Source organism: Lissotriton helveticus, chromosome 11 (assembly GCF_964261635.1).
Source record: "Lissotriton helveticus chromosome 11, aLisHel1.1, whole genome shotgun sequence".
Taxonomy (NCBI): Eukaryota; Metazoa; Chordata; class Amphibia; order Caudata; family Salamandridae; genus Lissotriton; species Lissotriton helveticus.
In genome coordinates, this window is record NC_136072.1 from 885,829,285 (window position 1) to 885,844,473 (window position 15,189).

Consider the following 15,189-nt stretch of genomic DNA (forward strand, 5'->3'; position numbering starts at 1 on the left):
TTTTGTAGATCGTCCTTTCGAGGTGCTAAAGGGTGTGGATCCTATTCCAACAGAGGAAATTATGATCCGCAGAGGTCATACCAAACCTCGCAAACTAACCAGAGATACCAGCCCTATAAGCAGCAGTCTTACGGACAGCGAGGTAATTCCTACATGCAGTCAAGAAGAAAATCCTCCTACCGTGGAAGAGATTTCAATAAGAAACTGAGACATGCCACCTGCCACCATCCCTACGCTCCCCCAGTCAAAAGTTGGAGGAAAAATATCCTGTTTCTACTCAAACTGGTCCGTAATTAGTACAGACAAGTGGGTCCTGGATATAGTGGCCTGGGGCCTCAATTTAGAATTCATCAAGATCCCTCCGAATTCTCCTCCCAAGGGCCCACCTCCAGCTCATATCAAGGAGTTGTTCACCCAGATAAATTTTATGATACGGAAGGGAGCGATCAAAAAGGTCCCTTATTTGCAAAAAGGAACAGGTTTTTACTCAAGGTTTTTCCTCATTAAGAAAAAATCAGGAGAATGGCGCCCCATTCTTGACCTACGCGCCCTCAACAAATACTTGAAAAAGTTGTCCTTCCGGATGTTAACCCTTCAAGAAATCCTCCACCTTCTCTCAATGGGGGATCACATGGCCACCCTCGACCTTCAAGACGTTTATTTTCATGTGCCGATTCTCCCGAGACACAAAAAATTCTTACAATTCAGAGTGGCTGGCAGGGATTTTCAGTTCAAAGTACTCCCCTTTGGACTTCGGTCAGCGCCTCGTGTTTTGTCAAAGGTTCTAGCTCCGGTGGCTGCACACCTCCGCTTAGAGGGCATTCAAATCTTCCCATACTTGGACGATTGCCTTATCAAGGCGAGTTATTTTGCAAAAGCAAGCGCTCGCGTTCAAAGATGCCTATCACTATTCCAGTCTCTGGGTCTCTCCATCAACTTCGAGAAATCCCTGCTCATTCCGTCACAAAAGATGTCCTTCTTGGGAGCCACACTGGACACCCAACTTACTCAGGCTTTCGTCTCAAAAGAAAGACAACACAAGATCTGCAAGCTAGCTCACCTATTACAAGAAAAAGAGTACGTTTTAGTTTGGATGTTCAAATCTTTCCTAGGGATGATTTCATCCTGCATTCCTCTGATACCCAACTGTCATCTCAGAATGAGACCTTTACAAGAGGAGCTCAACCTCCAATGGTTGCAGGTTTCGGGGTCATTCGACGACATCATTCACATAACTCCTCGGATGCGAGAAGCCTTTCTCTGGTGGACTCAGTTAAAGAATTTACAGGAAGGATGCGCGTTCCTGGCGGAAGTACCAAATCTCACCATCACCACGGACGCTTCTCTCGAGGGATGGGGAGCACACCTGCAGGGAATGACTGTCAACGGAAAGTGGAATGTGCAACAAAGGAAGTGGCACATCAATCTCCTGGATTTGCGTGCCATTTTGTTGTCCTTGAAATCCTTTCAAACAGTCATCCAAGAGGCCTCTGTACTAATTCGAACAGACAATACAACAAGTATGCATTACTTAAACAAACAGGGCGTTACAAAGTCAGCCCTGCTTTCTCAGCAAGCCCAGGAGATCTGGGACTGGGCATTGAGTCAGGGTATCAGCATCTCAGCTGTCCATGTTCTGGGGATCTCCAATGTTCTAGCGGATTCCCTCAGCAGATCTTCAATTTTCAATCACGAATGGGAGAACCATCAACCAACTTTGGACCGGGTGTTTCGGGATCCGGATCTGTTAGCAACAAGTCAGAACCGCGAATGCCCACACTTTGCAAGTTGGCTTCCCCACAACGACTTGTGCGGAAATGTGCTTTCGATATACATATGCCTTTCCTCCGATTCCGTTGGTTCCCAAAGTCATCCGCAAGATGAAGAAACAGCCTTGTCGTCTCATTCTCATTGCTCCCAGATGGCCTCGCCAATACTGGTTCACCAAACTTCTCCTCCTTTTGGAGTGCGATCCCATTCAGTTTCCACCAATACTGAACCTTCTGTCCATTCAGGAGGGTCACATCTGTCACCCGGACCCAGCCTCCTTGAGATTAGCAGCTTGGCTCCTCAACACCTTGAATTTGCAAACTTAGATATCCCTGCGGATTGTCACGAAGTATTAGCCAATGCTAGGGCACCTGCCACAATTAAAACATACAAACTCAAATGGAAAAGATTCTGCACCTGGTGTCAATCTGCCAATTTGCATCCAATTCATGCCAGACCAGAACAGATCTTACCGTTCTTTCTTCAATTGGCAAAATCAGGTTTATCGCATTCCACGTTAAAAGTGTACTTGACAGCTATCTCAAGGTTCCGTCAGGATGGTTCTAACTCTCTCTACTTCTCCTCTTTGCCTCTCCCCCTAAAAACTTTCCGGATCGTTTCCTTTTGTTTCTATATTAATTGCATTGCATATTATTTGCGATGTTGGTTGTGGGAGTTGATGATCCCTTTACCCGTGTTTCATATTGCACCTTGAATTAGACGCAGCGGTGAACATGTCTGCCCTGCTGGTCAGTTCACTGCAGAAGAAGCCCCTCCTTTCTGTTTATGCGACTATGGTAGTCATAGTCACGTTTGTAGTCCATGCGAGTAGTCCTTCTTTTACTTCGTTCACCCGAGACGCACCACATGTGATGTCAGCGCTCTCTTTATGGAGTGTCAAGTGAATCCATTTTTGCTAGACAACGTGTACCTCCAGTAAGCGCCACGGAGCTGCATTGCAGAGTGTTGTAAAAAGGGGGCATGCCCTCTGAACACCTCTCTGCAACGCACCTCCCTGGTGCCTACTGGAGGAACCTGGTGGGCTAGTTTGCTCACAGGGGACCTCAGGATTGAAGAGGAATTAATTCCCCAACCTAAAACGCGCCACAGGGCGTGTTTGCACACATGTCATCTCAGGCCCCGCCCCCTTCCTTCACTATTGAGCACAATATTCCCTTTAATCAGCGGAACTATGAATTCCGATTTACTCACCTGTTATCACGAGAGACGTCAGTGCTGCATCTTTGAGCCGAGTACAGACCCTGAAAAGTAAATCTAAGCGTACTTACCAGTAACTTGTATTTCCTTCCATAGGAATCTTTTGTGTGGTTTTCACCAGAAAAGTTTGTCTATTTTTGAAACGTACAAATATTCCTGTAAAATCAGCCGAACTACGAATTCCGATTTACTCATCTGTTATCAGGAGAGACCTCAGTGCTGTATCTTTCAGCCCACTACAGATCCTGAAAAGTAATTCTAATCGTAGTTACAGTAACTTGAATTTCCTTCCATAGGCTAACATTGACTGGTTTCACTTGGAAAATGTTCTACGTGTGGAGTTTTGGAACTTAAAAAAACTCCTCAAAAATCAGATGAACTACGAATTCAGATTTACTCACCTGTTATCTGGAGAGACCTCAGTGCTGCATCTTTCAGCTCACTACTATTCCTGAAAAGTAAATTTAACTGTACTTACCAGTAACTTGAATTTCCTTCCATAGGATATCATTGCCTGTTATATAAAATATATATAAATAAAAAAATATAAAATAAAAAAAAGAATATTACAATTTCAATATTTTTAAAAACATTTTTTTCCAATTTATATTAAAAATATGTAATGTAATTTAAAAAATAAAATATCTAAAAATAAATACTTTAAAACAATGTAGTAAGTTAGTATAAAAAAATAACAATTTATACATTTAAAAATTATCATTTACAAAACCTTTGAAATTCACTGAAAAAAACGTAGGTTTCAGCCACGTTATAGTTAGGAATTATCAATAAAAAAACCTTGGAAATTCACTGAAAAAAAACATAGGTTTCACACGTTATAGTTAGCTGGACATTTCACTCATACAAAACCATTGAAATTCCCCCTTTATAGTTAGTTCAGCTAACTATAACTCGCGCGCCCACAATGCACTGCTGATGACGTCACATATTACATCACTCATGACATGATCGGTGACATCACTCATGACATCACTGATGACATCACTGATGACATCTCAAATGACATCACTGATGACATCACTGACGACATCATCCTTGTGAAAGAGTGGCAGACCTCTCAGCGTAATATAACGTTTGATGCACACATTGAAAAATAGAAACTAAAAATGTCAAAACAATGGAGATACCAATCCCAGTTACAACAACTTATTCTGTAATTCCAAAATCTACACACATCCACTCATTCACTAACAGTTCTATAAAGTCACTCATACAAATACTCACTCATCATATGTACTCATACACCTATACATCCTGTTACACACCGACACTCCTCCATAGAGTTACTCACACACATACTCACACATGCAAATAAACTATAAACCATCCATTTACTTGCATATACAGCTATACACACACCACTGCTCTTACTTCTACAGAAACGTACACATACTTACTCTCTTAAACAATCACTTATAGAAACACATACTTATTTATACAGGAACTCTTCCAATCTCTCACTCTCACATATACTCACTTATATACATCAATACTCACATATACTAGTTTAAAACATATGTAGTTACTCATAAATATATGATTGAGACAGTCATTCACTCACTAACACACCCATCCACCCATACAGTCCTGCACACATGCTGTCTTCAAAACACATACAGTGAGTCACTCATTCACGCATCTGTGCGCTAAGTAATACCCCCCCACCAAACAATGTAGACACTCATTCTGATACTCAAAAAAACAACTAATAACCCATATACACACTCATGTAGCTACTTACCTACCCATGCAGCCATTTATACACAAAATGAGACACTGATAGATATTTAAATATTTAAACATTACTCGCTAATACATGTATTCAGTAATTCTTTTGTAAAAATGATTGCATAACTGACTTATTAAGTGTATCTTACTGAATACATGTATTAGCGAGTAATGTTTAAATATTTAAATTGTCATTTGAGATGTCATCAGTGATGTCATGAGTGATGTCACTGACCATGTCATGAGTGATGTAATATGTGACGTCATCAGCAGTGAATTGCGGGTGCGCGAGTTATAGTTAGCTGAACTAACTATAACGGGGGAATTTCAATGGTTTTGTATGAATGAAATGTCCAGCTAACTATAACATGTGTGAGACCTATGTTTTTTTCAGTGAATTTTTAAGGTTTTTTAAATGCTAATTCCTAACTATATAACGTGGGTGAAACCTATGGTTTTTTTCAGTGAATATATATATATATATATATATATATATATATATATATATATATATATATATATATATATATATATATATATATATTATGATGCAAGGAGCGTCTAACGAGCATTAGGTTATGTACTGCCATCTACTCTGATTCAGGCATGTGACTCTATGAAAGACACCCCTAATACTGGAGAAGAACAATAGTTGCTTACCTGTAATCTGTGGTTCTCCAGTTTTGGTGTCTTTCATAGATTCACATGCAACCCGCCCACCTCCCCTCAGAGGCTCTTATGCTATAATGTTTTATTTCACTCCTGTGCTTGAAAATTTGAGAGCCTGAGCCTCTGGGGGGGAACATTGTGGTGGGTGCTGTTGCCTGATTGGCTGCAGTTTGGACTATACAAAATGACTATGATAGTCACCAGTGTGGAAGTTTTTCTCTGGTAGCCTAGGACTATTTTACTTCCTGGTTGTTTATTACCAAGTTTTTTCTGTTACTAAGTGCATATTATTGCTTTTTTTTATGTACCGTGGGGCTCCCACTCAGACGACTGGGAATGATTCAGGCATGTGAATCTATGAAAGACACCAATACTGGAGAACCACAGATTACAGGTAAGTAACTATTGTTCGACTCCAGTACTCCACTGACTAATCAAAATGTGAATGACATTTTCTTTTAGCAATGGCTAAAGGGGAGACTGACACAGACGGTAAACATCGTTTACCACGAATACTTTTCCCCGCAGGGAATTACAACGCGTTTGTAACAACGCATACCATTACTCAGCAAGTCGGAACGACGACTTGCGGAGGGGGCAGAAGGTGTTGGATTTAAAATCCAACGCCTTCCCTACTTTTGCACAGAATGGAGTTGGAATAGTAAATTATACTATTCCAACATCCAGCGCCCCCCTCCGCAAGTCTTGTTATGACTTGCAGGGTAATGTTATGCGTTCTTACAACGCGGTAGTTGTAACAACCACGTTGTTATTCCCTGCAGGCAAAAAGAATGCGGGAAAAGGAGGTATATTAGATACCGATTAACTAACGAGGTGCTTACCAAACATTTTAGAACCACAACCCAATTTTTTAGAACAAATGTTTGCGACTCGCTTTTTTTAATGTAATGCCAAGCATTGTTTGTAAATGTCACAATCTTGACCACACCGTTCAATGTTGGACTTTGACCAAGTTATTGATCTGCCCATAAAATTAGCAGATGATGATCTGCACTGAATTCTGCAACACTGTTCAGAGAGGGATGCTGGCCTGTAGCATCTATTCACTAAAATCACAAGGCTTCTGAAAAATCTTGGTGTGTAGCAACTGTGAAAAAAAAAACTTCTGCAGCAGAGCATGGGGTAAGGCCTCATACATTTGTGTATTAAAACTAGCCCCCTGTGGTGCGTTCTGCACATACTTACACACACAGAGATACATACATTAAAAAATTGCAGTTTCATATAGCAAGGACATGGCCCAAGGGCATTGGAGCACTTAACTTGAGGACCAGATTACACTGCACCAGATCAGATTGACTCAAAGGATGTTTAGCCAATGCAGCGACTCTAACCTTGTTTATTTCATTCAGTGCGATTTTATATAGCGCGAACATTACCCGAAGGTGTCAGAGCGCTTTACATAAGAACCAGTTGCGATACATAAGGACTCAGGATTACGTGCGTTGCATAAAAGATACAAACAGAAAAAAATTGCAAATGTACAAGTTATAGTCACACAAGGAGGAGCATTTAAGGAAGGGATACCAATGGATATACTCTAAGAGTCACATAGGAATGGTAGATAGTACAAAGGTCTACTGCATATACTAGTGATTAGAGTTATCTCTATATACATAGGGAAGGGATACGAATGGATATATATATATACATATATATCTCCGAAGTCGCCAACTCTGGCCATTAGGACACATCCATATTTCTCTATTTATGTGTACAAGTAATACACAAGTGGTATGGGTGCGTATTTTGAAATGGCTTTAAGTAAAATAGCAGCAAGAAATGCTGGAATGTTTACTCTTGAGTCTTGCTTTGGACTGCTTGCAAGGGGTTGTTTTAAAACCGTATTTAGAGACCTAGTTCTGCATCTTTGCACTGTTGCACAAAGTGAGTTAATCATTTTAAGTATTACATAGATCTAGACCAGGACTTTCGCTACCCATTTAAATCGGCTCCTGACCCACCAGTGGGTCCTGCCTCACGGTTTGGGAAACGCTCAACTAACGTACCCGAACCCAACGTAAGTAGGTGTGGTACTGGTGTTCCCTAATCTCAACAGGGCAATCCAGCCCCAAATTGTTCCTTTGAATCCTTGGCAGATGGCAACACTTGTTTGACTCCTTTATTCATAACATCTCGTCCTTGCACCATAATCTCCGTAACACTGATCTGTGTTATGGAAAGTACCTTCATTCTTTCCGTTGCTCCCTGGCAACTGATGCTTCAGGGAACTTGCGCGCCTCCTCCTCGGAAACATTGCTGCTTATTTGAGAAGAATAACATGAAAGCTCCAAGCATGCCGACGGGGGATACAAGCTGCATGTTTAACCTCCTTCAGAAAGTAACTGCGTGGAATGCTTCTGCGTACCTATAAGTTCAAGGGAATGCATCTCATTCTGAATCCGATTTTTAAAAAAAATTTATTTCTTTTACGATTGCCTGTTTGTTTAAAGGTGTGCTGGAGGTTGAATGTCGGGGTGTAGCACGATTTTTCTTACTTTCAATTATCATTGTTAGACTAATCAAGCATGAAACGTGCATTAATAAAAATACAAAAAAAGAACAAGTGTCCGGTACCATTGGCGTGCTGCACGTGACGTGAGTGTTCCTTGGTGTGCGACTGCGCAAAGCCTAGTTTCCTGTGTATCTCTTCCGGGGGCTATCACTTTATCTGGTTCCCAAACCAAAATGTGTGCTGTGTTTATAATATTGTCCTGCACCAATTGTATCCCAGCTTTGAGTTGTACAAGGTGGATTTCGGAATATGAAGCAGCCTTGGTCCATATTGCACCAAGAAATGATCAAGTCTGAACATTTACACGCCCTGGCTACATGTTGTACCATATACTAGAGGCTAAGAAGTAAATTAATTAAATTAAATGTGCCAGTTAGGTATATGCTATTTTTATCATCTTTAAACAGGAGAGCGCAAGCACTTTACCACTGGTTTGCAGGAGTTAAGTGTTAGCAGTCCTGTGGCCAACAAAAGCGTGTTTAGCTATGGATGGCAAAAATCTAGGGTAATACCATACAAAAGATGGTTATTTCCAACAGTTTAGAATTACTGTAACCTGTTTGCATAGTTTACACACGGAAGGATGACGAATAAAATAAACAACATTAAAAAATGGAAAGTAAAAGCACTGACAAATCATTGTCCGACCAGCCCTGGCACTCAAGTGCAATTCTTTTAACACAGATTTGCGTGTAATCGGGGAAATACCCATTGGCTGAATTGTGCAGAGCCTTGCTGTATACTTTGATGGGCAAAATGAAGATGTGAATGACCGATGGAGAGGGCTGACCCAAAGCCACTCTGTATAGGTATATATGTACATATATTTTATTTATGTTATTTATGATTTTTTTATTCTATGTGGCTAGTGAGACAGCTACAGCTTTCTTTAGAATGGACCTTAAAATGAGAATAAATTCTCACATTTGCAACTGTCATGCTGTCAATGAACAGCAATTGTCTGCAATACAAAATCAATGTACAATGCAGACACCCACCAAGGAATCTTCCACTTCCACAGAATATGGCAGTCAGCTCCTGTGCCCCTCTGAAAGGCCATCGCCCTTGGTGTGGGTTGTGCCCAGCTCGCCCATGTTGAAGGCTGGCTCTGCCGCCGACCCTGCCTCCACCTCGCTCAACACCCATCCTGTTGGGTATCTCCAATACCACAAATGCGCTATACCAGGTCAGAGCTACGGTATGACATTCTTGGAGCACTTGGCATATGCCCCTCCCCAAGTAAAGCCTAAAGAGAAACACTGCCTTTTGCTTAGTGTTCTCCTAATTGTTTTTCGTTGGCAGAATCTTTTTGTTATGCACATCGGGATATTGGGTGATCTTTGGAATTGTGTGCTTTATGTTATGGGACAAAAAAGCACGTGCAAGTGGCAACGATTGTATGTGGAGGTTAGCTGTTACACAAAGCTAGCATCTGCTGTTTTTAATGGTTTGATTAAAAAAAATGTTTTAAATGTGGTTCGGATTGTTTGTATGTCTGTTGTGTTTGCCTGTGTCTGAAGCTGTGTTTGTCTTGATATCTTCATGTCTATTTGGTTGTGTTTATGGATGCCTGTTTTTCATTTCTCCTGTGTGCAACTGTACTGTGTGTGTGTTGGCCTGTGCACAAGTGCTTCTGTGTTTGTTGGTCCCATGTGCACACATGCAGACATACATCTATGCGTGAAGTATGATTTAGGTGTTAGTACTTTCTGTACAGAAAAGCCAGTTCTGTTGGCTTTGGCACTTTCAGAGCTCTCCCTAGTGAGAGACACTAGGGCTGCGAGTGATTTTATTTTTGGCAGATGTATTGACGATTTTGGGTGTGAAAAACGGGGAAAAACGGCGAAATAGCGTTTTTATAACATTTTAAATTGGGGGGATCTAAATAGTGATTTTAGCTGGGGAATTGATGTAGGTACACTGACACCTTCTTCCACGCTTGACTTCCTTTGCCCTGCCTCGCCCAGCCGTCTTTTGGGAATTGCTGTTTGCCGAGGTGGGCGCCATCTTAGGTAGGGCTGGGGCTGGGGCTGCGCTCTAGTCGCGCTGCCCTCCCGCCCTCCCAGGCTATTTAGAGCCGGTATTTTCAAGCCCTCGCTGCCTTTCAGAGCTCTCCCTAGTGAGAGACACTAGGGCTGCGAGTGATTTTATTTTTGGCAGATGTATTGACGATTTTGGGTGTGAAAAACGGGGAAAAACGGCGAAATAGCGTTTTTATAACATTTTAAATTGGGGGGATCTAAATAGTGATTTTAGCTGGGGAATTGATGTAGGTACACTGACACCTTCTTCCACGCTTGACTTCCTTTGCCCTGCCTCGCCCAGCCGTCTTTTGGGAATTGCTGTTTGCCGAGGTGGGCGCCATCTTAGGTAGGGCTGGGGCTGGGGCTGCGCTCTAGTCGCGCTGCCCTCCCGCCCTCCCAGGCTATTTAGAGCCGGTATTTTCAAGCCCTCGCTGCCTTTCAGAGCTCTCCCTAGTGAGAGACACTAGGGCTGCGAGTGATTTTATTTTTGGCAGATGTATTGACGATTTTGGGTGTGAAAAACGGGGAAAAACGGCGAAATAGCGTTTTTATAACATTTTAAATTGGGGGGATCTAAATAGTGATTTTAGCTGGGGAATTGATGTAGGTACACTGACACCTTCTTCCACGCTTGACTTCCTTTGCCCTGCCTCGCCCAGCCGTCTTTTGGGAATTGCTGTTTGCCGAGGTGGGCGCCATCTTAGGTAGGGCTGGGGCTGGGGCTGCGCTCTAGTCGCGCTGCCCTCCCGCCCTCCCAGGCTATTTAGAGCCGGTATTTTCAAGCCCTCGCTGCCTTTCAGAGCTCTCCCTAGTGAGAGACACTAGGGCTGCGAGTGATTTTATTTTTGGCAGATGTATTGACGATTTTGGGTGTGAAAAACGGGGAAAAACGGCGAAATAGCGTTTTTATAACATTTTAAATTGGGGGGATCTAAATAGTGATTTTAGCTGGGGAATTGATGTAGGTACACTGACACCTTCTTCCACGCTTGACTTCCTTTGCCCTGCCTCGCCCAGCCGTCTTTTGGGAATTGCTGTTTGCCGAGGTGGGCGCCATCTTAGGTAGGGCTGGGGCTGGGGCTGCGCTCTAGTCGCGCTGCCCTCCCACCCTCCTCACACACTATAAAATGTGTATTCCGGCCAGACGGCGCAGCGGGCTGGCGCAGCGGGCGCGCCGGATGCGCGCCGAAGCCGCGCCTAAGCCAAGCCCGTCTGCGCCCGTCCGCGGCCGACCGGGGCCAGGGGCCACGACCCCTGCCCAAACTATCAGCGAGGCCCCAGATTCAAGTGGAACTTTTACTTATACAAGCCGCGAACTGCTATATTTGTCTGGTAAGACGATCACAAATACACACGACTGTGCTCACATGGGTCCTATGGATACCTATGGCCCTTTTAGCTGTTACAACTGTAGATGGGAATGTACCCCTACACTGAACCCTGTGACATTACATCTATCCACATCTCCTTTAAAATGCATCTATATGAATGTAAGATCACTACCTAAACATTCCACGTATATCTGGGACCTTCTTAATGAACAACAACCAGATTTAGTGTGTTTATCTGAGACATGGCTAGATGACCACAATATCCCAGACATAGTCATAGCCCTTCCCCCGGACTATAAGATACTGAATGTTAACAGAGCTAAGAAAAGGGGTGGCGGTGTAGCTCTACTGTTTAGAGACTATCTCTCATGCAGACAAGAAAGTATTGCACCGGTTGGAAATTATGACGCTCTGGCATTTACGGTGTCCATAAACACCAGTGTGCTATTTGGAGGCATTTTAATTTATAATCCTCCGGGCTGTACATTAAATTTTAGTTCACAGTTACTCACACAGATCATGCCTGTCTGTTTGAAGAACAAGAACATCCTCCTTCTTGGAGATTTTAATATACATCTGGATAACAACAGTAGCTCCTTGACGAACCTATTAGTGGAAGATATGTCCATCCTGCAGTTATCTCAGAGAGTCCATCAACCAACACACAATGCAGGGCATACATTAGATTTGATATTTTCTAATATCGAATCTATTGACATCGACCCTTTAATCCCATTGGTATGGACCGATCACTATATGATCACCTTCCGCATTAATCTCCCCACCCCCCAGACTACAAAACATAGTGCATTTACAGCAAACACAAGAAACTGGAAGTCCTTCACACTTGATAAATTCAGTAATCATTTTTTACATCCCTCCTGTACAAGTACCAATATCCAGGAGGAAATAGACCTTCTTCACAATAATATTAAAAATGCTCTTGAACACTGTTCGACCATCCAATCTCGTCATAAACCAGGCAACAAAAAATCAGAGAGATGGTACGGACCTGAGCTTAAACTTTTAAAAAGAAACTGCACCTCCCTCGAGCACAAATGGAGAGTATTTAAGACAGATGAGACCAAAGATAGTTTTAGGAAAGCTCAAGCACTCTATCACAGAGCGATTAGAAAGGCAAAAAAGGACTATTTCACACGCAGAGTGTCCGAGAATAAAAATTCATCAAAAGAACTTTTTAAAATTGTAAGAGAATTATGCAGCCCAACTAATCTCTCCGCACACCTCACTCCCTCACAAGAGAATTGTAATAAGCTCAATGATTTTTTTTGTGAAAAAATTGATACCATCTATGCCTCTTTTCCAAAACCAAAGATGGAAAAAATTGACCAATATATACCAACTGCTGCACATACTGTCTGTCACACTTTTGGTCCTTTTTCAGAAGAGGAAGTAGAAAAGGCCATGCTAGAGGTCAAGTCTGGTTCTTCACTTGACCCATGTCCACATCACATTTTCTCCCAGCTTACCCCTGTAATATGTCCAGTAGTTACCAGAGTATTTAATCTCTCCCTCAGTTCTGCCGAATTCCCAACATCATGGAAACAGGCCCTAGTCACCCCTTTAGTAAAGAAGGCCGGGGCAGATGTGAACAATCCGGCCAATTACAGACCAATATCCCAGTTACCTTACTTATCAAAGGTCCTGGAAAAATTGGTCAACAGACGACTCTCCACATTTCTGGAAGTTAATGGTCTGCTGGACGCATCACAGACAGGGTTTCGGACAAATAACAGCACCGAAACCACTCTCTTGGCGGTGACAGACAGTATTAGAACCAAGGTAGATCAAGGTAGTACAGTCGTTCTGATACTCCTTGATTTATCAGCGGCTTTCGATACCGTACCCCACCATCAACTATTGAATACTTTGGCAGAGAAAGGAATTCAAGATAAAGCACTTGGATGGCTACAATCGTTCCTAGCGGATCGCACCCAATCAGTTCGTCTGGGTGATTATACATCCCCCCCACGACCTATAAAATACGGAGTTCCTCAGGGGGCATCGTTGAGCCCAACTTTGTTCAACGTGTTCGTCTCCTCGTTGGCAACCATCGGCAAAAAGTGGGGTGTCGAAATGTGCTCCTATGCGGATGACACCCAGTTGATGGTTACCATTGATGAAAATGATGACTCCAAAACTAGATTGACGAACTGCCTAACTGAACTGGCAACTTGGATGCAGGACCATTGTCTTAGACTTAATGCTGACAAATCTGAAATTCTACTGTTCGGCAGAAGCACACATGTCTGGGACAACAGTTGGTGGCCTAGTGATTTGGGCTTGCCTCCTAACCCAACTATAAAAGCTAAAAATTTAGGAATAACACTGGATAAAGATTTATCCATGAAATCTCATGTTTCCATAGTTTGCGGCAGAGGTTTCGGCCTCTTGAAGATGCTTAGACGACTATTTCCTTGGGTTCCGACAGATTGCAGGAAAACATTAGTCCAAGCTCTACTGATGAGCAGGTTGGACTACGGTAATTCACTGTTTGTGGGAATGGCAGACTACCTATTTTCCAAATTGCAGTTGGTTCAGAATGCCGCTGCCAAAGCCATCTGTAATAAAAGGAAATACGACTCAGCAAAAAAATGCATGCGTGAGCTCCACTGGCTCCCAATGAGACAGCGAGCCACTTTTAAACTGTTGTGTATTTCTCACAAAGTCCTTCACGATACAGGCCCCATCATCCTACATGACAGGATTAGATTCCACAAACCCTCTAGAAACCTACGATCTATGACCTCAGGAAGAGCATCTATCACCCGAGCTCGGACTGTCAGGATGGGAGAGAGGGCCTTCTCTCACATTGCCGCAACAAAGTGGAACGAGTTACCTCCTAAACTCAGAACTACTGACTGCTTCCTTTCATTTAGGAAACAACTAAAAACATTCCTTTTTCCCAGGCCAGATCAATAATTTCCAATTACTGCTGTCATCAAGTCACTTGCAATTCTTTCTCAGCGCCGTGATGTCCTTTCAGGATGAATGTTAGCGCTTTACAAGTAAAATAAATACAAATACAAATTTTTGCCTCATATGTTGCCCTTGGCTCGAAATAGATGGCAACATGGCAGGCTCCGTAAACCTGTTGAAGACCAGACATTGGAAGGCTTCATTAACACAGGAGACAGATTCTTAAGAATTGCAGCACATTAGCGCCTGTAAACAGTCGCCATTTGAAGACCATTGTGGCAAAAAGAAGAGATGAACGTGGGTTTGATTTACTTTGTGTGCTGCTTCATCGCATGACCAATACAGGGTACCACTACATTGTGGTACATTGCATTGTCTTGGTTGGGGGAGGGGGGCGATGGGGGCCTCCTTAGCCCATCCACCCCCTTAATTTAATTTTTAAATTTTATATTTACCCTATTTTTTTATTAAATAAACTTTTTCTAATGACTGTTGGTGTTGCATACTGTGATGGTACAATGCTTGCCTGGGTAGTGGTCAGGCGATGTAGTGTTGAGACCATGTACTTGGGTATACCGGCCATTGGAGGCTTTCTTAAGATTATTTTAAATAAGCCACAGTTAAATCTTTGAACCTACACTGTTTCCATCTCCCATGATTATGTTGTCGATTGCGTTTTTGTTTTCCTGTTTGTTCCGACTATCTGTGAAGCGCTCCGATACCCTCTCGGGTCAAGTTCGCACTATGTAAGACTTTATAAATAAATAAATGGTGTCTTTTTACACATGGATTGATGATGATTCTGTATTTTGGGCATTGGTGGCCTTGTAAATCTAGAGGAGAGATGTGCAGTCTTTGTTAAATAAATTTAATAGATGGACGGGTGGGGGGAGGGGCAGGTAACCATGCGAGAGAAAAAAAGGACAGTGGGCACTAGCACGTATAAGAAAAT

General features: G+C 42.5%; 1 protein-coding gene across 4 annotated transcripts in view; it reads left to right on the plus strand.

The window, feature by feature from the left end:
• The window catches only part of WSB2 (WD repeat and SOCS box containing 2), a 366,828-nt gene that overhangs the window by 64,599 nt on the left and 287,040 nt on the right, over positions 1–15,189 (plus strand). The window lies entirely within an intron of this gene.